This window comes from Macaca thibetana, chromosome 4 (genome assembly GCF_024542745.1).
Source record: "Macaca thibetana thibetana isolate TM-01 chromosome 4, ASM2454274v1, whole genome shotgun sequence".
Lineage (NCBI taxonomy): Eukaryota > Metazoa > Chordata > Mammalia > Primates > Cercopithecidae > Macaca > Macaca thibetana.
This window is the reverse complement of record NC_065581.1, coordinates 42,198,958-42,223,149: the sequence shown is the minus strand read 5'-3', so window position 1 is coordinate 42,223,149 and position 24,192 is coordinate 42,198,958. Positions and strand designations below refer to the sequence as shown.

Genomic DNA, 24,192 nt, shown 5'->3' with positions numbered 1-24,192 from the left:
CATATAAAGCGTTATTAAACTTTATATAAAGACAAGCAAGTCCTTTAAGCAATAAGAGAAAATGAACATTTCAATAGAAAAAGGAGATGAGACTAGGAACAGGCACTTTTCTATAGAAGAAATATTAATGAAAATGTTAAATTGTATTCAAAACGGATATTATTAAAATAAGTGCAAAACCACTCTTCTCATCAGATTGACAAAAGGTGAAATAAATGATGATAACCAGAGTTGGGAGATTTTAGGGAAAAGTGATTGCGTATTCTGCTGGGTAAAAGTAATTGATACCACCTTTCTGAAGGACAGGGTGGCGAAATGAAACAACATCCATTTTAGAAAAGAAATCCACTCTGACTAAGAAATTCTAATCTAGGAATTTAAAAAGTGTACTGTGGCCATCATTGCAGCATTCTTTCAAGTTTTAACATCTCATCAAAATAATGCAGTTACACATCTTCAAAAATTGTATGCTGTAAGTGCATATTAACGAAAATGCAGCAGTTGTATGCTCCAACACTACATCCCAATTCCCTTTTCTTGGAGGCAATTTGAAGTATTTTTCATTTTTATCCTTATGTTGATATTTGTCTGTTTTACAGCTTTAGCTCTTCTCCATTAGATACATAATATGGGAGGTGAAGCTTGTACCTCTTTCATGCCACTTTCACACCTATGCCTTTTCCCCTACCTTTAGCCTCCCAATACAGTCAGATACAGTTACCAGTACAATTAACACTTAAATTTTATATTTCATGACTATGTAAATATTTTTCATAGCCTAGTCATGTGGTTTATTGTGATTACATTTTCTTTTTGGTACTACTTTTTTATTTCTGTGAAGTTATTAATTGCCTTATTTATAAAATTTGCTTCATATTTTATGTGCCATCATTTATTCCTTTCCAAACTCTACATCAACAATGTAAATTTCGTGTCAACATATTCATACATATCAGATCTTGGTTCTGTTCCTCCAGCACAGTCCCATGTGGTCTAATGTCTTCCTGCCCCAATCTGGACTAGTTTTCCTCCACACTTTCAGCACAGCTGAAATATCCCTTTCTGAGATATCCCTTCACCATCTCCTTGAGAACTCCCATTGCTTTCATTCCGTGTTGAAAGTGCTCTCTCCTGATCCCATATCTAACGCTCTCTTTGTTGATTCCCTCCTTGTAGAGCAGGGTTTGGTAAACTATAGCCCTGGAGCCAAATCCAACCTGACATCTGATTTTGTAAATACAGTTTTATTGTAATGTAGACATGCTTCTTCATTCCGTGTACTCTGTGAAAGGCAGCATGCCACAGTGGCAGAGGCGAGTAGTTGTAAGAGATCACATGGCCCACAAGCATGAGGTATTTACTGTCTTGTCTTTTACAGAAAAATTTGCTGACCTTAGACAGCTAAGATGATAAAGAATGGAGAGGCAGCCTATATGTAATGGTGTCTCTGAAGGAGTGGCCAGAAGAATGAAAACACAAGCAACAAATATAGGCTTAATGGACGGAAGATTTTCTGAAATGAAGGATGACATATGTGAAGCTCTTACTAATCTGAGATGTAAACTGTATCTTCCAGCACAGGTCATCTGAATAATAAACAATCCATATTCAGTGGGTTCACATAAAGTTTTTCCCTGATTCCTGGGAAGCCCACCACACAACCGGATGACTCTCTAGGCTAGAGGTCCTGTCCTCTGTGGGTTGGCTCAGGATTTGTGGTGCATTGCTTTTATGGACTTGCACATCAATGCTGCTTGCTTGGTTGTCACGGAAGAAGAGACTGCTGGAAATTTGAGCACTGGTCCTTAAATGGTTCTTCTGGAAGTGAGACTGTCACTTCCACTGATATTTTATTAGCCAAGCAGATCATCAAGGAGCTGAAAAGCACAAGTCTTCTGTTTGTCCAGAGATAAAGGGGAAACAGATGTTCTGCGATAGCAATGCCCGCTACATTTCTCTAGGACAAATCCGACCATGTGCAGGACGAGAGAGAAAAGGAAGTTATTTCCTTTAAGTCTCATTGGCTTCAGAGCTTTCTGCTGCAACACCAAACATCAGAAGACAACAAATCAGTTTTTACAGAGAACAAGGAACAGCATCATCCAAGGCTCTTAAGTCTCACTAAATTATCCTTCCTCTGTGAAGACAACCAGATGGTGTTACACATGACAGAAACTAATGTCTTTCTTGGAAAGAAATAATTTGAATATTTACTTCAATCCACTGGTAGTTACATTTTTTAAAGGGCCGACAAACGGTGGTAGTAAGTACTGGGAGAAGTCCAAAGTTTAAATAATTATTGCATTCTGGTTTAAAAGGTGACCAAAAGTGGTGTCTTTATCAAATCACATTTTGTAATTGCTTGCTGTTTGTTCATATACATGCAACTAATTTTTGTACATGAATCTTATATCTATCTGAATTAATCTTTCCTATTATTTCTAATAATTTTCATTTATGATATGTATTCAGTTGTAATATAAATTAATAAATTTATATCAATGTAATTAGCATAAATTTAAAACATGTATAAAATGTCAAATATTTTACAAAAACATATTTACATTTTAGTATGTGCACATGTAAAATATATAACATAAACAAATACTGAAGAGTAAGAATGTTCATCCAGAAAGGCAAAAAAATGTAAACCAAATGAATAAATATGCTGCTAGAAAAATATTTGTAAAAGGAATACATCTAAATATTTTTAAGAATGAGAAACTAGTGGAAATTACAACAATAAAATATATGAGAAAACCTATGAATTAATATATTTCTATAATTACATAATAATCAAAATGTTAATTAGTTGGTGTATTTGTTTCCCAAGTCTATTGTGACAAATGATCACAAACTGGGTACCTTATCAGAAATTTATCCTATCACAGCCTGGAGGCCAGAAGTCTGTGATCAAGGTGTTGGCAGGGCTGCACAGTCCCTATGGTTCTAGAGGAGAATCCATGCCTTGTTTCTTCCAGCTTCTGAAAACTCAAGCATATTAGCTGAAAACCAAGTGAACAAAAGGAGAGTTTCTTCATTCATTCCTACAATTCTTTCAACAAATGCTCATTGAGAGTCTGCCATTCCAGTCACAGGGAATAGATGGAGAGCTCGTGCACGTTTCCTTCACTCATGGAGCTCATATTCAGAGAAGGTGTTTGGCAGGATGGGGAAGGCAGAAAGGAGACAAAAAATTAATAAACAGGTAAAGAAATTCTAATAAACTTATAATAAAAGTAAACTCTATGCAGAAATAGAGCATTGTGATAGTCAATTTTAAGTTAAATATTTCAAATAAACGATAATCCATTATAACATTTCAGACATAGAAATATTTGATAGAATTTACCAGTGAAGTCATCTTGGCCTCCAACTTCAAGAGAAATATAGTCTTTTTTTTTTTTTTTTTTTTTTTTTTTTTTGAGATGGAGTCTCGCTCTGTCACCTAGGCTGGAGTGCGGTGGCACGATCTCGGCTCACTGCAAACTCCGCATCCCAAGTTCACGCCATTCTCCTGCCTCAACCTCCCAAGTAGCTGGGACTACAGGTGCCCGCCACCACATCCGGCTAATTTTTTTTGTATTTTTAGTACAGATGGGGTTTCACCATGTTAGCCAGGATGGTCTCGATCTCCTGACCTCGTGATCCACCTGCCTTGGCCTTCCAAAGTGCCGGGATTACAGGCATGAGCCACCACACCTGGCCGAGAAATATAGTCTTTAGCAAGACAAAATGCCATAAATATTTAAGAAAAAACTAATATTGAACTTAAACTCTTTAAGAAAACTAGGAACATATCTCAATTCATTTTATGAGGCTCAAATTAGCCTGATACAAAAAGCAGGAAAAGGAATTAGAAGAAAGAAAAAATGATAGACCAATATCCCTTATGAACATCCTGAACACAGTATTAATGTACTGAATTTAACAGTATATAAAAAAGATAATACACATGGTCAGATGGGGCTTATCCCAGGAACTCCAGGTTGGATTAACATTTGAAAAATCAATCAGTGTAATTCATGATATTAAAAAGAAAAAAACCCCATAAGGTCATATCGAAAAATGGAGGGACACATTTGAAAAATTAGAACTATAAGCACACTAAGAAAATAAAGGAACTTCCTTTTCCTGATAAAGGGTATCTGCAAAATACCTATAGTCAGAGTTACCCTTTATGGTGAAAGACCCCATCATTTCCATCTAAGTTAGGAGAAAAGGAAGGGCTATCTCAGCACTTTTCTTTAATATTGTTCTGGAGGTTTAATTGCTTGATAAGGCAATAAAGGGAAACAAAGGGCATACATATTGTAAAGGAAGAAGGAAAACTGTCTTTATTCACAGACAACATGATTGTATATACATTAAATCCTAAGCAATTTATACAAAAAGCTATAGCAACCAACACTGAAATTTAGCAGTGCTTCAGGGTACAAGGTCAATATAGAAAACTCAAGTGGACCATCTATATATAATTGTAGTGTACCATAGACAAATGAAATTTTAAAAATGACACTTAAAACAACATCCTAAACCATTACATATTTAGGGCTGAATTTGACAAAATATGTGCAAGACCTATACATTCAAAACTACAAAATGTTGATGAGATAAATTAAAGAAAGTCTAAATAAATGGAGAGAAATAGCATGTTCCTGAACTGGGAGACTCAATATTGTTAAGATGTTAACTCTTGTCAAACTGATGTATAAACTCAATACTAGGTTGTGTCACAGACACAAACCTAGTAGGCATTTTTGTTGAAATTGATGAGAGGATTCTGAAACGTATCATATGCATAGGGCACAGAGTAGCCAAAACAATGGAAAAAAGAAGTAGAAAGCTGGATAACTCACCTCTGATTTTAGGACTTACTATAAAATTACATTAATCAAGACTGTGCTACTGCAGTAAGGACAGACAGTTAAATAAATAGAATGGATTTGATAGTCCAGAGATAGACCCACACATATATGGGCAACTGATTTTTAACAAAGCCACCAAAGCAATTCAATGGACAAAAGCAAAGTATTTTCAACAAGTGGTGCTAGGACAACTAGATATTCACACAGAAAACTTAATTCTAAATGAATCATAGTCATAAACGTGAAAGTTCAAACTAGAAAACTTTTAGATAAAAACACTGGAGACGATCTTTGCCTATAATAAATTTTCATATACATGGAATCATACAGTGCAGATTATTTTATATGTGTCATCTTTTGCTCGGCCTAAGGCTTTGGAGATTCTTTCATGTTGTTGGTGTGTCATAGACCATTCCTTTTTATTGCTGAGTAATATACCATCGTGTGATGTTCTGCTATCTGTTTATCTGTTCATGTGTTGAAAGACACTTGGGAGAGGTGTATTAATTGTAAAGGCATGTGAAAGAACTTCCTGGTGTAGTGCAAACAATCTATATCTTGATAATGATGACTGATACATGGATATATGTATTTAAGTAAATTGTAGCTCAACACATTGAGTAGAAATTTTCTCATATGTATGTGAATCGAGAGAAACAGCTCTTCTAGTCTTACCCTCAACACCCTAGACTAAATAAAGATTCTCTGGGCTGGAGGAGAAGAAAGAGAGGAGCTGAATGAAGTAAGAAGAGTGGACTTAAGGCCTGGGCTGGTGTGCACCTGTCTCCTGTCCCGCAGATCAGGTCAGGGCCCCAGTGAAATATCAGGATCTGATAATAACTGGTATCGTTTCCTTATTTCCTGAAACATGTCCTCGGGAGGTGGGGAATTTTACTCTCCCGCCCACACTGGCGTGGTAAAAATTATAAAAAATAAATTCATGGGTTTCTTAAGCAAGGGATAGAGATCCCAAAGTCATAAAACTCCGGAAGTGCAAAACCTGAAAGTTTTTTCTTGTGTCTAAGAGTGAAGATGATCAGGTAGTGAGAGTCATGGCTGGTCTGGCGGGGTCTGGAGGCTGGGTGAGGGGAGACACCAGCAGGTGAAGCACAAGCTCCATGACCTGGGCGTAGAGGGGACTGCATACCTCAGCAGATGGCAGCCTGGAGAGGGAAAGGAGCATGAGAGAGGAGTGGAGAGCCTCACCCGGTTTTAAGCTAAACATGCAAGAATGATAGATCCTCATCCTATGTGTGTTGGACTGGTTTTCACAACCTCATTGCCAAGGAGCTACAAGTGTAGCACACTTGCAGAGTCAAAGTAAGGGGCAAGTTCAGCTCATTAAATGATTACCTGGCACTGGGCACAGTGGCTCACATCTGTAATCTCAGCACTTTGGGAGGCAGAGGCAGGTGGATCACCTGAGATCAGGAGTTCCAGACCAGCCTGACCAACATGGTGAAACCCCATCTCTACTAAAAATACAGAAATTAGCTGCGTATAGTGGTGCATGCCTGTAATTTCAGCTACTTGGGAGGCTGAGGCAGGAGAATCACTTGAACCCAGGAGGCGGAGGTTGCAGTGAGCTGAGATTGTACCACTGCACTCTAGCCTGGTAGACAGAGTGAGATTTTGTCTGGAAAAAAAAAAAAAAAAAAAAAAAGATTGCCTGGGTTTCCCCAAACAGTGCTTTAAACCCTTATGATGATTGTAAGGAACATGGCTGAGCTGCAGCCACGTAGGCATAGGCTACATCCTGTATGACTCAGCGGGATTGTAGCACAGGCACACAGTCCTGTGTATAATGTAAACACAGCTATGTAGCCATAACATGGAGAGGCTCATCGCCTGGCTTGGAGCCACTATTGTTTGTGAGGTGCATAAATGCAGCACCGACAGTGTGAGTGAGCTGCTGAAGAAAGCCATGTCTCATCTATCTGCTGTCTCTTGAGTATTCTTCCAGCTCCCTGCCCCCTGTCCACCTGCTCCTCTTGGACCTCAGCTGGGGCTCAAACCTAAAAATGATCAAAATGGAAAAAAATAGAAAGAAAAATTCTAAACTTAAAGATGCAAGGTAATTGCATTTGCCTCTTGTAGAATATTGTAAAATTTTGACAGATATGAAATTTGAGACAATGGTTCTAGAATCATATGTCTGTCCCAAATTTGTGTAGAACTTGAAAGTGACAAACAGCTTTAAAATCCATTGTCACAGACCCTTTAGATCTTTTCCTTTGTCACCAAACCCTCCAGATCTTTTTCTGCCTCCTCTGCCTGATCTTCATCTCCTTCCACTTAGATGACAGCAAGAGCCCCCACCAGGCTCCTCCACCCACAGTTTCACCTGCAATGTGGGTTGCACCTGCTGCACCTGGCCCTGACCCCGGAGGACCCTGGAGGACACAGAATTAGTGCTACACTGTAGAGAGCGTGTGGAGGGCAAAGAGCTCTGACTCAATCAAGGCCCCACTCTGATTAGCTTGATGCACACATATGTGTGCATGTATGTGCAAGTGTGTGTGTCCAGGGAGTGGTAGGAGGTATTGGGAAAGGAACTCAGGCCCATTGAGCTCTGAGACACCCACTCTTAAGTGTTTTCCTGAGCTGGTGGGAACCTCTGCAGGAGACCCAGGGCAGAGGGCCCCAGGCAGGAAGACCTAAGGGGGAAACAAACAAACAAACAAACAAACAAACAAAATCTAAAAGAAGGTCACTGACTTATCCAGAGCTATTCACCTCAGAGATTTCGTGGGAGAGAATCCGCATTTTACAGACACGGAATCTGAGTTCCCTCGAGCGTGTAGCATGCTGAGACGGTCAGTGGGCAGGCAGAATGCCCTCCTGGGACCCTTGTGGGCTCAGCTTCTTCCAGATTCTTCTTATGTCCTAAGTCTTGGGTCCAAGGAAAGAAGGTACAGGTATTCCCCGGAAGAGTAAACAGAATAGATTCTGGAAGCAATTGGGACTTCCCAGGGCTGTTTCCTCTAACCGGGCCACAGACTACTCCATTCCCTGACAGCGACTTCCGGTTTCACATTTCCTGGACTCCTCCCAGAGCCCTGTTCCCGCATAGCAATGAGCACCAGGCTCCACCTGGAAGAGGCAACCCTTCTCAGGATTGGGGACCACGGACTGATTGAGGACCTTCCTCTGGAGTTTCTATTCCTGGGGATTCAACCTGGGCTCCCCACAGGACTGAAGGCCCACTTACACAGTACTGCCTGCAGCCTTGCGGGGTCTGAGACTGGCTATTCGTGGAGGCCGAGAAACGTGGACTCCACCTTCATCGTCTGCTGGTAAGGGAGGACTCCCCTGTCACACAGCAAAGAGTAAGTCAGGAGGGCAAGAGAATAGAGTGTGGGAAGGTGTTCTGGCGACACTGCAGAGAAGAGGCAAGGAAGAATCAGAAACAACAGGTGGCTGAAGATGAGTGCACGCGTGTGCACGCTGGCGGCAATAGCAGCCTTTGGCCAGCAGGGGGCAGGGGCAGCCTGTCCATCACCCCGGAGCGTAATTAGACGGCTCAACTTGGCGGTGCACCCTTAGAGCCCCTCTGAAGTGCTACGCACGCAGCACCCTGGTTCTGCTTCCTGTCCTCCAGGACAGCGGCACGTGCAGTAGAAGGAGCGCTGGGCTGGGCGACCTGGGCTCCTGATGCCACAAATTCACTGGGGAGAACCTTAAGGGAATCAAAGGGGATAGTGGCAACCGCTTCACAAGCATATTGTGAAAATTAGATTAGTCATTCTCAGACTCCTCTGCACGCTGGGATCATCTAGGGAGCTTCAGAAATGCAGATGCCTGATGCCACCTCAGTGTGCCTAATTTAATTGATCCGGGTGTGGCCTGGGCTTTGGCATTTTAAAAAATATTCCTCAGGTAATTCTAAGGTGCAGAGAAGTTTGGGAATTCCAGGGTCAGATACTCCTGTGGCCAGCTACTGTAAACTCTTAAGTCACAAACGTGCTTTTACTCTTTTGCCTGAGGTCCCTTCTTTTCTACCTTATTTCCATATAATTGAAATTCGATCCCATCTCTCTATCTGATAGCTCATGTATAACCTCTTTAAAATGGAAAATGCAGATTTGTCTCACAGTCTGAACTCAAACCATTCAAACATTTATTCCCACGAACTGTAGAAAGTTTGCCCAAAATTCACGATCTGATTTAAAAAATCCACTATGACAAACGTTTGCAAACACCAAAGAAGACGGTCAAGGTGCAGTGAGTGCAAGAGAGAGTGGAGGGTCCCTGGCTGTGGCGCCTCTGCCGTTCCCCATTGGAAAGAGTTCTGGATTTCTCACTGTGTAGTTCTGTCAGGCACCTGGGGGCACGACAAACTCAGGTCTAATTTAGATAAAATTTTAGCTTTAACTCAGTATTCCATGGTTATTTACATCACACTCCATGGTTGTTACACTGTAGAAGGGAAATGTAATTTGTGTGCAATACCACGTGTGCTGCACACGACCTCATGAACTAACAAGACTGTTCAACGTTAAATAATGTGGTATTTGGCATTTGGGGGATTACTGTTGTGTGTACTTTTTGGAGCATGTTATAGAAGTGTGTAAGAGGTTGCAGTAATAAGTGGGGACGTTGGTTGGGGGTAGATGGCCTGGGAACACTTTACTGTGGTTCCTATGTGTGGTAATTAATTCAGGCTCACGCTAGCTGAACATCACCATATGCCACACACTGGCATAGACACAACCTTACCCCTAGAGGGTATATAGGTCTTTTTGACCTCAAACCAACTTTGGGAGTGTCCAAAAGGGTCCCTGGAATATCTCAAAAGAATTTATCTTCTCTTCTTATAAAAAGAGACATGTTAAACTAATGAGGCTTATTTGATATGTTAAATTGCATGAGAAGCAATGCCAAATAATGGGTTATTGGGAGAACCCACCCCCAATATTTCATCGTAGGCTTTTTCTATTTTACATAAGTGTTGACCAGCTGAGAAATAAAGAGGAAGAGCACAAAGAGAGGAATTTTACAGCTGGGTGGCTGGGAGTGATGTAACATATTGGTAGGACCATGATGCCCACCTGACCTGCAAAACCACAAGTTTTTATTAAGGATTTCAAAAGGGGAGGGGCTGTAAAATCAGAGAATAGGTCACAAAGATCACATGCTTCAAAAGGCAAAAAGGAGAACAAAGATCACATGCTTCTGAGGAAACAGGACAAGGGCAAAATCAGAAACTCCTGATAAGGGTCCAACAAAGATCACAAGGCAAAGGGCAAAGCAAAGATCACAAGGCAAAGGGCAAAAGCAGAATTACTGATAAGGGTCTATGTTCAGCAGTGCACATGTTGTCTTGATAAACATCTTAAACAACAGAAAACAGGGTTTGAGAGCAGAGAACCGGTCTGACCTCAAATTTACTAGGGTGGGGTTTTTCCCACCCTAGTAAGCCTGAGGGTACTGCAGGAGACCAGGGCATATCTCAGTCCTTATCTCAACCACATAGAACAGACATTCCCAGAGCGACTGTTTATAGACCTCCCCTCAGGAATGAATTCCTTTCCCAGGGTCTTAATATTAATATTCCTTGCTAGGAAAAGAATTTAGCAATATCTCTCCTACTTGCATGTCCGTTTATAGGCTCTCTGCAAGCAGGAAAATATGGCTCTATTTTGCCGGACCCCGCAAGCAGTCAGACCTTATGGTTATTTTCCCTTGTTCCCTGAAAATCGCTGTTATTCTGTTCTTTTTCAAGGTGCACTGATTTCATATTGTTCAAACACACATGTTTTACAATCAATTTGTACAGTTAACACAATTATAGTGGTCCTGAGGTAATGTACATCCTAGCTTACAAAGATAACAGGATTAAGAGATTAAGGTAAGACAGGTGTAAGAAATTATAAGAGTATTATTTGGGAACTGATAAATGTCCATGAAATCTTCACAATTTATGTTCCTCTGCCATGGCTCCAGCTGGTCCCTCCATTCAGAGTCCCTGACTTCCTGCAACAATGGGTGATGCTAAACCTTCTTTAAGTTATGTTTGTTATTGATGAGTGTTCCAGAAATTCTGTAAAATTCTTAGAAATCTGATATGTACTAGTATAATGTTATCATCCATAATTTTAATTATTATGTTAAAATGTTGTATGTTACCAAAGCAACGAAATTCCCTTGTCAGTTGCATGACACAGAATTGTGAGATTCATGACAAAGGCTGATGAGTACAGGTTTCTGATAACTTTAAGATCATACTATAAGGGTAGGTAAGAATTTCCAGACCTCTAATGGAAAAGCAATGTATTATAAATCTGCTAACCCAAGATCAAGCAAAACAAAAATTAATTATGTGAGACTAAATTAACTGATGAGAATAATTATAATTGTTATAACTTTTCATTTGAAACTTTACTGGTTCTTTAATGTCTTGCTTTCTAGATTTAGGAAAACTTTTTTCTATAACTTAAAACAATTTGGTAAAATATACTTTTGTAAATGAAAACATTTTTTTCTCCCTACCTGATCACCCCATAGTTTGGAAGCATTTATTGAATATTCTTATTTTCATGGCAATATACGTGTTTGCATAGGTTCAATAAGAATCTTTTCTTATAACAAGACACAATTGGGTAAGTCCTTGACTTAGCCTCTTAGCCTAGAGAGGTTTTTAAAGGTCTAATCTGAGACTCCTTGTTACCAAATAATAAAAACAAATAATAAAATGAACAAATAACTAAAACTAACTTATACAAAGTCAATAAAGCCCCTTGGATATTACCAAAACTTTGACTAAAATGATGTATTTTAAAAATATGCATACATAGAATCACTTTTCTTGTTACACTTATGTAAATAATGAGATCAAGTTTAATAAGACTACTGATTTTGCACAAAAAGAAGAGTTAACCATGATTATTTTTGGAAAAATTTGGAATGACCATAAAAAAGATTGTATTTCAGTAGAAAACTATAGCACCCATCATCAATTCTGGTCTTTGTTATGTCCTTGTGAATTGGACTGAATCCTAAAATTTTCTAGAGTCATTAGAAACTAAAACTGCCTGTTTCCAAAGTCCTGCCAGCTGAAATTGGATGACTTCAAATTCAGAAAAATTACTACAGCAGCCTATGTATGGAAAATTTTCATGCCTGCTGCTATGTAGGTCACTTGGAGAATTCACTGGAACACCTGATGACATTACCAGAGACATTCAAACTGCAAGCCAGGAAAATCCATCAGGTTGCAATTGCCATCCTCATTCCACCACCAAAAATGCTTCACACTCAAATTTAGAAATCTTGACTGGCTGCTTTCTGGACTTAAAGACTAAGATCGTAATTTGTTCCTCATATTAACCTTTTTCTTTCTTTTGTCTTCTTGGAATTCTACCTTGAATTCCCTTCAAGCAATACAATCTGAAATAAACAATTTAACCTCAGTAGTACTCCAAAATAGAAGTCCTTGATATCTTAGCAACTTAACAAGGAGGCTCTTATTTGTAAAAAAAAAAAATATTGTTTCTATTAATAATTTGAAATTGTTGAGCCCAATTTAAAGGATCTTAAGGAACAAATATATCTTTTATCAGACAGGTGTCGCCTCCTCCACTGATTTATTTTATTGGTGAAATATTGGCTCCTGGGAATCTCTGTTCCAGGGAATTTAAAAATCCTTGGCTATTATTCTCTTTATAGGCATTTTGTTTACCGTCCTAGTATATCTTATCCTGTCAAGGATTTCACTGCTTTCTGGAAGGCACTCACACATCAAATGACTGCCATCATCATTAATTAACTTGAAGAACTCAACAACCCTACCACTGAAGCCTATGATGCGGGTAATCATGCCATGTAACCTTATATCTCAATACAACTGTTGAGGATAACAGTCACTGGAACTATTTCACTAGTGGTAACCGACAGGAATGCTATCACCTTCTTAGCTTGCTGAGAGGGTGACCAAAAGCGGGGGGATTGTTAAGGTAAATTAAAATGGAGACCAGACCTGAAGAATCCCAGAGAGGACAAAAGCAGTTACGATTTGTAAGTGACCTAAACCTTGCTTGATTTGCAAACATAAACAAACTTAACTTGAGCTATTTCTTGTGAATGCCTATATTTTAAGAAAAAAAAGCACAACTTAAGCTCAACCAATCAGAAGTTACTACTTATACAAACTTAGATAACAAGGGACCTTTCAACCTGATAGACCAAAAAAGGCAATTGTGTAACTGTAACCAATTAAATACTTTGCTTTACTTCTGTGTCTGTCTTATAAAAGTCTCCTCTTTGTGTTCTTCACTGGAGCTCCCAAACTATTTCTGGTTTGGAGCTGCTCAGTTCATAAACTGTTGATGCTTGAAAAAACAAAAAACCCACCAAAACTCTTTAAAATTTTACTGTGCCTCAGTTTATCTTTTTTAACAGTTCAAAAAAGATTAAAATAAATGATAATTATATTCTGTCCTGGAGAAGCAGGGAAAAGGTCATTCTTATGCATTGTTGGAGGGGAATAATTGATAGCCTTTTCTCGGAGAGCAGTGATGTAATGAATTAAAAGTCAGAACAAGAAAAACAAACAAGCAAAAGCACATGTTTTGGAACCAGCAGTTCTAAGTTTTGTTTTGTTTTTTTTCTCAGCAAGTGTTTTGTTGAGCATCTTTCTAAAACGTCATGCCTGTGGCCTTTTGTTGCCCTGTATGGATGCACTGCCTCCACCAGTTGGTGCACAGCTGTCTCTTCCCCATGATTCTGGGGCTTCTCTTTGTCTCTCCTACACCATTTTCCTGGTTCTTGGGTCTTTGTTTACTCCTTTATACTGGTGGAACCCATCCTTGAGTAACTACAGGAGAAAGGGGGAATGGAAAATACATTTGGACAATTTTTATATTTAAAAATGAGTGTTTTACCATGACAGTTTGACTGATACAAAATTCTGCGTTGGAAACAATTTGTCCTCAGGATTTCAAAGGCATTGCTCTGTTACCTTCTTGATCCCATTGTTGTTGAAAAGTCAGGAGCAATTATGATAACTATGGTAGTATGTGATCTGTTGTCTTCACTTTATCAGCATTTTCTTTTTGTTCCCCGTGTCCTGGAATGTCTCAGGGATGAGCCTTGGAGTTTGTCTATTTCCATCCATTTGCTCCTCACAGTGAGTGGCATTTTCAATCTAGAAATTCACAGGAAAATTTATTGAATTAGTTCATGCATGATTTTCCCCTCTCTGTTTTCTATGTTCTCTCTTTCTAAAACTCCTTTTATTCAAGCATTCACCTCCTGGACAGTTGTCTTTTTCTTTTTTTCTTTTTCTCTCCCATTTCTCTGTTGTTCTCATTCTCTCTCTGCCTCCCTCTCCCCCTCCCTCTGCATCTCTCCTTCTCTTTTACTTTATTTTCTGGGGAGATTTCCTCACTTTTATATTTCAATCATTCCATTGAAGTTTTAATTCCTGCTATCATATGTATTTTTAAGTTTCCAAGGGTTGTTTTGGAAACAGCCCTTGGAAAAAAAGTTTTCTCTTTTTATTTATGGTTCATTGGGTGGTCTCTGTTTCTTCCCGGTTGCCTTCACTATTCTCTGTTTAGTTTCTTCTTTCTCTCTTTCACTTGAGAACTTTTTCTCAGGCCTGGTAACAAAATTCTAAAGATAATTGGATATGCTGTGAGCCCACAGTGGGGCTGGTGCCCTGGGAGCTTCACAGGAGGATGACTCCTTGGCCATTTGCTTAAGGAAGTGCCTTGTCAATATCATTCAGCCTTCTCTCTTGGGTTGCTCAGGATCCCCAGGAAAGACTCACCCCATCTCTTGTCTGGAGGAAGAAGATCTGGCTGCCAACTTTCTGGAATCCAAATAGGAGAAGAGGGCTGGGGTGTTTCTCAGCTTCTGGTACATGTTCTTCTCATAATCCCTTGGTTTTCAGGACGTTGTCACCATCCTCACCTATACCTATTGCCCACCCCTTCCCTACCACACCCAGAAGCCCACCCTTCTTTGCAACCTCTCTAAGGCATTCATTCCCAGTTGTCTGCCAAGGTCGGTCAAGGTCGCTCATCTGCAGAAAGTGGCAAGGGGATCTGGGTTCCTTGTTTATTCTTAAACGACTTTATAGTATTTCTTCTTAATTGGACTCCCCTAAACCACCCCCACTTTCTCAGCCATCTTGGCGATACTGTTGTGTAAATAAGATTTAACTTCTGCCTTCCTCAACTCTGATGAAAGGTTCTGTTTTCTCACTTCTAAGTCATTGCCCACTTACTTATATTTTTTTTCAGCTCCCCAAATTTTCTTGCTATTTAACCTTCTAGTTTCCATCATTCCTATGTTTCCTGCATTTCTTTATGCTCATTTTTGTGGATTTTAGGAGGGAACAGAAATAAAGGTGTATGTTCCATCTGCCATCTTTACCTGAGAATCTGAATGTTGATCTTAGATTACAGAATCTATGATCATAAATAAAATGGGCTGATCACCCATTATTCTCATTTGGTCCTCATGTGGTTTTGGTATCAATATTGTTCTAGCCACAGAAATTATATGAGCAGCTTTCCCCCTCTTTTCTATTTCCTGGAATATATTGTATGAATTAAGAAATATCTATACCTTGAAAATTCTTCTGTGCCTGAAGTTGCCCTCCCCTCACCCCTCTAGTGCCTGAGATGGTTATATGATTGGATATTGATTTTTGAATTGTTGTTGCTTTAATCAAGCTTTTAATCTCAACACCAATTTTAATATTTTATATCTTCCCAGAAATGTATCCATTTTAAGTTATTCAGTATATTAGTGTACGATTATTCACAATATTATTATTGTGAAAATCTCTTTTGGATGTCCGGGTATTTCTCATTTGTTCTCTTTTCTTTTTTTCTTTTGAGACAGAGTCTTGCTCTGTCACCCAGGCTGGAGTGCAGTGGCGCGATCTTGGCTCACTGCAACCTCCTCCGTCTCCTGGGTTCAAGCGATTCTCCCACTTCAGCCTCTGAGTAGCTGGGATTGCAGGCGTGTGTCACCACACCTGCCTGATTTTTTGTGTTTTTAGTAGATACAGGGTTTCACCATGTTGGCCAGGCTGATCTCAAATTTCTGACCTCAAGTGATCCACCCGCCTCATCCTCCCAAAGTGCTGGGATTACAGGCGTGAGCCAATGTGCCTGACCTGTTCTCTTTGTTTTCTCTTTGCACTTTTAAAATTTTCTCTCGATTAGTCTTGCTACAGGTTTGTATATCTTGTTCTTTTTTTTTTTTTCCAAGAGCAGTATTTTATTTTGTTTCTTCTTCACTCCCTCTTCTCTCTTTCACACATATATTTCTCTATTTATTTGATTTCTACCTATCTTAACTGGGATAATCTTAGCTCCTTTAACAGTATAGTTCCAAATCTCAGACAGTAAACGTTGATTTCTTACTCATCTAATGAGTGGTGACTCCGCAGGACCATTCAGGGGCTCAGGCTTTCTGTCCTGTGGCTCTGCTGTCCTCCAGGTCTTCAGAGTTCTTTGCCTCCAGGAGTGGATGAGAAAAGAGGAAGTATGGCACATGGGAGTGTTTATAGGCCAGGTCTGGAACAGGTCTGGAACAGTGCCCATCACTTCTGCCTTCACTGCATGGGCTAAGATGGGGTCTACCTGAATGTCTAGGAAGAGAAGAAAATAGGTATTTGTGAGCACCTTGTGGCTCTGCCTCTCTGCCTTCATTTCTGTCTTTTCTGATTCTTGGCTGCAAAGCTGCACATGTGCTGCGCAGGACTCAGGGAGGCTGAGTAGGAGGAGCTACAGGCAGGTGCTGCCCATGTCAGCAAGGTAAGTTGAGCAACAATGCGCCTGACAGACCCTCGCACCTACACCAACCTTCAGAACATCACACCTGCTGCTTCACCTCTGCCTTCCAAATCTCATGCAAGTTTCTCTTGCAAACCCAATACAGAGCCATAGAGGGAAGTGGGTCCTCAGAAATGCAGTACCAGCTTATCTAAGTTGCTGTAGCACAAACCCTGTGCACCTTCTCTTTCTCCACCACCCTTTCCCTCTGTAGCAGTTGTCCCCATGTGATGTATGGCTCACTTTTTTGTCTCCATCCCTCCATGAGAATGGAAGCTTTATGAGGACAGGGACTTTGTTTACCTTGTATTCTCATATCCCCAGTCCTAGAACAGTGCTTGATGTACAGCAGTAGGTAATAAGTATTTCCTAAACTGGAATTAATTGAGTATTTATTTAGTGTGTACCAGGCTCTGCTGTAAGTGCTTTGAAAGGGTTAGTTCATTTAATCTTCAAAACACCCGATGAGGGAGCCACTAAACATTTACAGCTGAGAAACGGAGACTTAGAGAAGCTTTGTAAATCACTCAACTCAGGGAGCTCATAAGAGGCTGAGTTGGATTATAAATGCAAGTGAGGGACACCACAGCAATAGCACTGTGATTTAGGTGTCATGAATACTATGGTAGAAGTGTAAATGAATCTATATATTTCTTTCCTCATTTTATTCATTTATTTTTAATACAGCCATGTCATACAGAAAATAATATATTTTTTTGAGACAGGGTCTTGCTTTGTTGCCCAGGCTGGAGTGCAGTGGCACAATCACAACTTGCTGCAGCCTTGACTTTCTGGGTTCAGCTGATCCTCCCACCTCAGCCTCCTGAGTAGCTGGGACTACAGGCATGTGTCACCATGCTTGACTAATTTTAATTTTTTTTTTTTTTTTGTAGATGGAGTCTCCTTATGTTGCCCAGGCTGGCCTCAAATTCCTGAGCTCAAGTGATCCTCCAGCCTCGGCCTCCCAAAGTGCTGGGATACAGGTATGAGTCACTGTACCTGACCCAGAAAATAATTGTTTTAACCCAAAAAAAGGCTAGACCACTCAACAAGGGCTAATTAAGTCTGATAACTTGCATATGTTATACTAAAAGTTGGATAAGTACTTAGTGTAAGTAGAAAAATAAGTATAAACTAGTTCAAAATTTATCTGTGGGCACTCCTTAAAATTATATCCAACAGAAAAAGATACCCAAGGATTTGAAAAAATCTTTAGAAGAGCTATACCCATAGTATTTTGTATGAAACCATTCCACTTGGCAAATACGTTTCCCAGAAACATTTCTCAATAGGCAAACTGATCCTGAAGGGAATGGGAAGCTGACTTTGGCTAAACTGCTCTGCTCTGGTGAGCCCTCTAGAGGCCATGTGACTCCCAGGCCAGAATACTGGGTTCTGCTGCTTCCCCCCACCCCTCCTGGGACTGGAGGTGCCTGAGAAAAGGAGAGTCCAAGGGTCTTGGAAGTTGGCCTGGAGAGCTCATATTCTATCCTGCGAAGGTGGCTTGACTTTGTGGGACACTCACCGAGGCGGAGCTGAGCCTCTAGGATGGCTGTGACCTTCATAAGGGTCCGTCTTCCCAGTGACCAGAGAGCACAGCCTGTCAGCGGCACTGCCTGCAGGTCCTGGAGACCACTGACAGATCCTTTATTGGCTTCCCTGGTCTGTTGTTGTCAAGAAACCTGGAGATTACCAACCTGCTGCCCCAGGACCTCCAGCATGTTCTTGGGGAGCTCACATACATCCCTCTCTCGTTGAGAATGGTTTTATTCCTTCTGTTTCGCAGAGGACCCCACAAACTCAGCCCACTCACTGTGGACTTTAATCAATATTATGTTTGGAGCATTGAGGGTAAGAATATTCAGACACACATATACACACACACGCTCACCCCCACACACACGCACACATAGGTACACAAATGCACATGCACACCTGTGAGCTATACACGAAGGCACATTCGTGCACACACACAAAAAACTCAGCTTCATTTAGGAACATATAATACTGCTTATGTCCTTTGGTTTTTCTCCTGTCATATTTTCTTCCATTTCCATTTCTACATGTAGAGTTGAATCACACAACAGAACAAACATGTGTGACCGACCTTTGCATGTTTGAGGCTGCAAGGCTGGAATGGATAGAGCATTCTCCAAAATCTTGACAGTTTTTTACTGTTTTGTAGGTCCCATGCTATTTTCTTAGAAGAGCATAAGAAGTCATAAGGTTGAGTGCTGGGTGGGTCAGTCCATGGAGAAAGAATGCCATGCTGAGATAGAAACTTATTTTGGAGTCAGTGAGGTGTTATGGTAACTTGATTAAAGTTAAATGCATGTAAAAAAATAGGATTTCCAGCTCCCAGTCTGGCATGTAAGGAGCTTGAAAATTGTCACTGCATCCTAACAAGTAAAAGTTGACCAAGCTGAAAAATCAATAACTCCAGAGGCCCCAAAGCCTGCCCCTTCCCATCAAGCCTGCAGTTTTCCTCTGACTCTGTTCCTGCTTCCTGATCTTCCTCTTTCCTGCTCTGTCTCTGTCTTTTTCTTTCAGCCCAGGGGTCCGTGAACAAGGACAATAAGAGGAAATTTGTCTTTCTATGGCCAGTGATCAATACTCTGGTCACTCTCTTCTGTGTCCTCAGGGTGCCTGGTGACAATTCAGAGATCTCTCTGAGAAGGCCAATCACAACAATGTCTCAGAGTATTCCTAACCCTTAACTCAGAATGGATTTGGTGGTGGGGGCTCTGGAAAGTCCTGGGTAGTCAGTCCTCAGTCCTGGGAGCAGTAGAAGCTTCTGAAATCAAATGGTCTCTGAGCATGACTTGCTTGGACAGCTGTGAAACACGGAGCAAAACAATTAGGAGCATATTGAGGGGAATTCTTAGTGCACGCTCTAGAAGGATGGAAGTAACTGATGATGAGTGAAGCAGTGTCTCCAAGCCTGGGAAGACCAGTAGACAACTGCTTTGATATTCTTTCAGGTGTCCTACCGTCTAAAGGAAAAAAGAGAGAAGAGGCCCTGGTCCTACTCCCACCACCACTGGATGTAAATTTAAGGCTTGGTCATTCTTCTAGACTTTGAGGCATGGCTTCCTGAGATGTGGATTCCTCAGATGAACAGCATTTCATAAAACATGTCACATTGCTGACATAGGCCAAATTTTTATTTTACCAAGAAAGAATTACTTTCATCTTCTATGACTACTGTTTTTCCTAAAAGAAAAGGCATATTTAAATTGTGAACATTGCCTTGGATCATTAGTGGAAGAACCACATCTTGCCCCTCTCGCTTCCTCAGTGCTGCCTATGGAGGTGGCAACCATCTCTTCCTCGGCATCATGGCCGCCCTCAGGCCCCTTGTGAAGACCAAGATCATCAAAAAGAGAAGCAAGAGGTTCATATGGTACCAGTCTGACTGATATGTCAAAATTAAGCATAACTGGTGGAAACCTGGAGGTACTGACAATAGGGTTCGTAGAAGGTTCAAGGGCCAGACCTTGATGCCCAACATTGGTTACGGGAGCAACAAAAAAACAAAGCACATGCTGCCCAGTGGCTTCCGGAAGTTCCTGGTGCACAACGTCAAGGAGCTGGAAGTGCTGCTGATGTGCAACAAATCTTTCTGTGCTGAGATTGCTCACAGTGTTTTCTCCAAGAACCGCAAAGCCATCGTGCAAAGAGCTGCCCAGATGGCCATCAGAGTCACCAACCCCAATGCCAAGCTGTGCAGCGAAGACAATGAGTAAACAGTTCATGTGCACGTTTTGTATTTAAATAAAGCTGTAAAAACTGGGGTGGCGGGGGGGAAGAACCACATCTTGAGCTGGAGGAAACCTGAGGCCCTGAGAACTTCATGGAGCATGGACCCCATTCATTCCTAAACAACACACCTCTGGATTTTTACTTGAAGCAGTTGTAAGCCCTGTTATTTGGAGTTTTTCTGTTCTTTATAGATGAACCTAACCCTAATACAACTCTCACTATTCAGAGTTTTGCCAGGTATACAATTTTAGTTTAACAGTGATTTTTCCTAAGCATTTTGGTGATATGATATCATCACCTTCTGGCTTGTGTTGTTTCAGTTGACAAGTCTGCTATTTAAATTTCTTCATAAATGATTGGCTGCTTCCTTTTTGGTTTGTATTCTACAGTTTCTCCACAATATGCCACCATGAGGATTTTTGTTTTATGCTTATATTGCTTGGTTTATGATGATCTATATTTGTGGCTTAATGACTTTTCAAACCTCTGGAAAATTCTCAGCCACTACATCATCACATACTACCTCTGAAGTTCAGTTTATGTCCCAGATGTAGGAAGCTCAAATGATTGCAGCTCCCATTCGCACAGGAAGACAAAGCCAGGTAAACTGCAAAGCCATAGCTTTTCCTGACCCTATTAGAGAGCTGCAGTTGCAAGGCACCCAAATCATCTAGAATCCAAGGCCACTCCAAAGAGAGCTGGGATGTGAGCACCAGCTCACCTGTCTCACAGAAAAGTGGAAGAGATGTGGAATACCAAACGAGTGGGTAAGAACAATTCAGCTAAGGCTTTAACAAATTGTTAAAGGTCAGGTGCAGGCTAGCATGACTGTATAGTACTTCTGGGATCCTAGGACACAAAAGGAGTGATCACAGTCACTTTTAATCTCTTTCCTGGGGACCTCCACCAGGTGCTCATGAGAAAGACTGAAGGTGGAGTGAGCAATGAGAGATGGTCCCTCAGTGGTGAAAACATGGAGAAAGAGAGTGGAAAAATAGGCTCTTATCCTCTATTAAACAAAAGCATCAAACCACTAAGGTAGGGGGAACAAGCCCTGTCACTTCCAGAGAGGAGGTGAAGACCCACTGAAGCTAAGGAAGCGGCGAGGAGAAAACTTTCTTGTTGCTGGAACGCAAATGTGATGACTGGAGCTCCAGCAGTCATTTTGGAAGTCATGAACTGAGACGGTGGAACAAACAGAAGGAGCCAAAGTCCCTGATGGTGCGATGCCAGCCCTGAGGAGCCTATCACTGAACTTTTAAGTGAGAGGTAACAAACTACTCTTTTGCTTAAACCACTTTTACTGCAGTTTCCTGTTATACCAGCCCGCTAATTCTAACGGAATCAGAACAAGTCCTACTACCCATTTACAGAGGAATCTCACATCCTTGGGGCTTCCCCAGATCATAAACCCTGTATGTCCACCAAGATTCAGGTGGGCAGGAATGCAACCTTGGGTTTCTGTGGGAAGAGCTCCTTGCAAACTCCAACTGCTATTTAAAAAAGAAGAAAAAGGAAATTCTTTTAGGCTTAAATTATTTTGGTGTGGAAGGTATTCCAAGGGTAAAATTTTTGAATATTGAGATCTGAGCGTAAGGTGTCTAAAAACTACTGTCCCCTAGGCCTTACTTAAGAAATTATAGGCGCGAAATCAGAGATAAACCAGGTGAATTGCTCCCTCTGGTGGTGACTTTGGATTTATAAAAGGTTGGCGACTGAGCGTTTTGCTGGTTAGTTTTGTTTTAGGACCCAAAAAAAAAAAAAATCTGAGTTCGGAAATTTTAAAACTAATTTTTTGTTTACTTTTGTCTTTAAAAAGTAACCTTGTGTAGGCCGGGCGTGGTGGCTCACACCTGTAATCCCAGCACTTTGGAATGCTGAGGCGGGTGGAACGCTTGAGGTCAGGAGTTCGAAGACCAGCCTGACCTCATGATGAAACCCCGTCTCTACTAAAAACACACAAAAAATTAGCCGGGTGTGATGGCGAGAGCCTGTAATCCCAGCTACTCACAGGAGGCTGAGGCACGAGAATCACTTGAGCCAAAAAGGCAGAGGTTGCCGGGAGCTGAGACCTTGCCACTGCACTCCAGCCTGGGCGACAGAGCGAGACTCTGTCTCAAAAAAGAAAAAAAAAAAAAAAAAAGCAACTTTGTGTTTCTTTCTTTTTCTTTCTTTTCTTTCTTTCTTTCTTTCTTTCTTTCTTTCTTTCTTTCTTTCTTTCTTTCTTTCTTTCTTTCTTTCTTTCTTTCTATAATAGTGCACTTACTGTGGAATGAATGGCATTTCCGCCTACAAAAGTTAAATGGCTAAGGGTTTATGATATAATTATTTCATAGTTTCGAATTACCATGATTAAACTGATTATTATATAAGTAGCTGATGTCTGTATAATTGGGTATGTTGGCCGGGCGCGATGGCTAACGCCTGTAATCCCAGCACTTTGGGAGGCCGAGGCGGGTGGATCACATGAGGTCAGGAGTTGGAGAACATCCTGGCCAACATGGTGAAACCACGTTTCTACTAAAGATACAAAAATTAGCTGGGCGTGGTGGTACATGGCTGTAATCTCAGCTACTTGGGAGGCTGAGGAAGGAGAATTGCTTGAACCCTGGAGGCGGAGGTTGCAATGAGCCAAGATTGTGTCCAGCCTGGGTGACAGAATGAGACTTGGTCTAAAAAAAAAAATAGAAATAAAAAATAAAATAAAATAAAATAAAATAAAATAAAATAAAATAGGGTCTTCTAATCCATATAAAATTGAAAATTGTGTGGACCTAGTGTAATCATTATGCATGGCCTGGTAAAGTTTTAAACGCATAATATTTCTATAAGTCTTAACATACTCAAATCAATTGTTGATAATAATCTAGTCGTACTTTACGATATTATTAGTAAACTTTTTGGACTTTGGGATAAGAAATACTTCTATCTAAATATTTTTGAGAAACTGTAGCTCATTAAAATGGATGTAGCTAAAAAAACAATACTAGAATATATTAGGGACTAAATCTAAGTTAAAGATCTAATATCTATCATACATACATGCATATATAAAACACATATGTGATTTCAACCAATGGAATAAAGAAGGAAGAGAATTTTAGATAAAACTTCGAAAATTTGTTCTTGTCTGTACTCTTGCTTTCATTTATCACATGAAATTCTCTCTAAAGTTATTAGATACCCTCACTAATCTCTTCCTGAGGCTAGAACAGAAATTTATTTTTTCAGTGTACAGGTATATTGTTAAGGTAATACTAACAGGGAGAATGTTAGTAATGTCTGGATAAATACAATGTAAAATAAATGCCAAGATATTTGGGCTAAGAATGAAAAAGAATATGCATAGTTCTCATACCATTCCTGTGTGTTTCATACCTTTGAATTTATTCATACCTATGAAACAAATCTATTGTGGGCATTATCTTATCAAACATTTGAACAAGATTTAATTATTGTGCTTGTTAGACGGGGCTAGATTGTGCTGCAAGAATAACCTTCCCCCTCACTCCTCACCCTATCTCAATGGCTTAGGCCAACAAAAATTTACTTCTCACTTATACCTCAATTCTAATGCAAATGGGCCACTAAAGCTCTGCTCATCAAAGACACTTTGGGATCCCACTGATAGAAACTTCTAAAGCCACTGTAGAGAAAAAGGAAACACAGGGCATTCTGTGATGTTTCTTAAAGCCTTGATCTAAGTGATGTGTATTTCTGCTCAGAATTTCACTGACCAAAGCAAATCCTAAGGCCATACCTACCTGCAA

General features: G+C 40.4%; 2 protein-coding genes and 1 pseudogene across 2 annotated transcripts in view; 2 read left to right on the top strand and 1 right to left on the bottom strand.

The window, feature by feature from the left end:
* OARD1 (O-acyl-ADP-ribose deacylase 1) overlaps positions 1 to 24,192 on the top strand; it is a 449,744-nt gene that overhangs the window by 170,968 nt on the left and 254,584 nt on the right. The gene's annotated exons all lie outside the window — the stretch shown is intronic.
* TOMM6 (translocase of outer mitochondrial membrane 6) overlaps positions 1 to 24,192 on the bottom strand; it is a 657,333-nt gene that overhangs the window by 462,092 nt on the left and 171,049 nt on the right. The gene's annotated exons all lie outside the window — the stretch shown is intronic.
* On the top strand, positions 19,999 to 20,406 carry LOC126953819 (60S ribosomal protein L32-like; annotated as a pseudogene).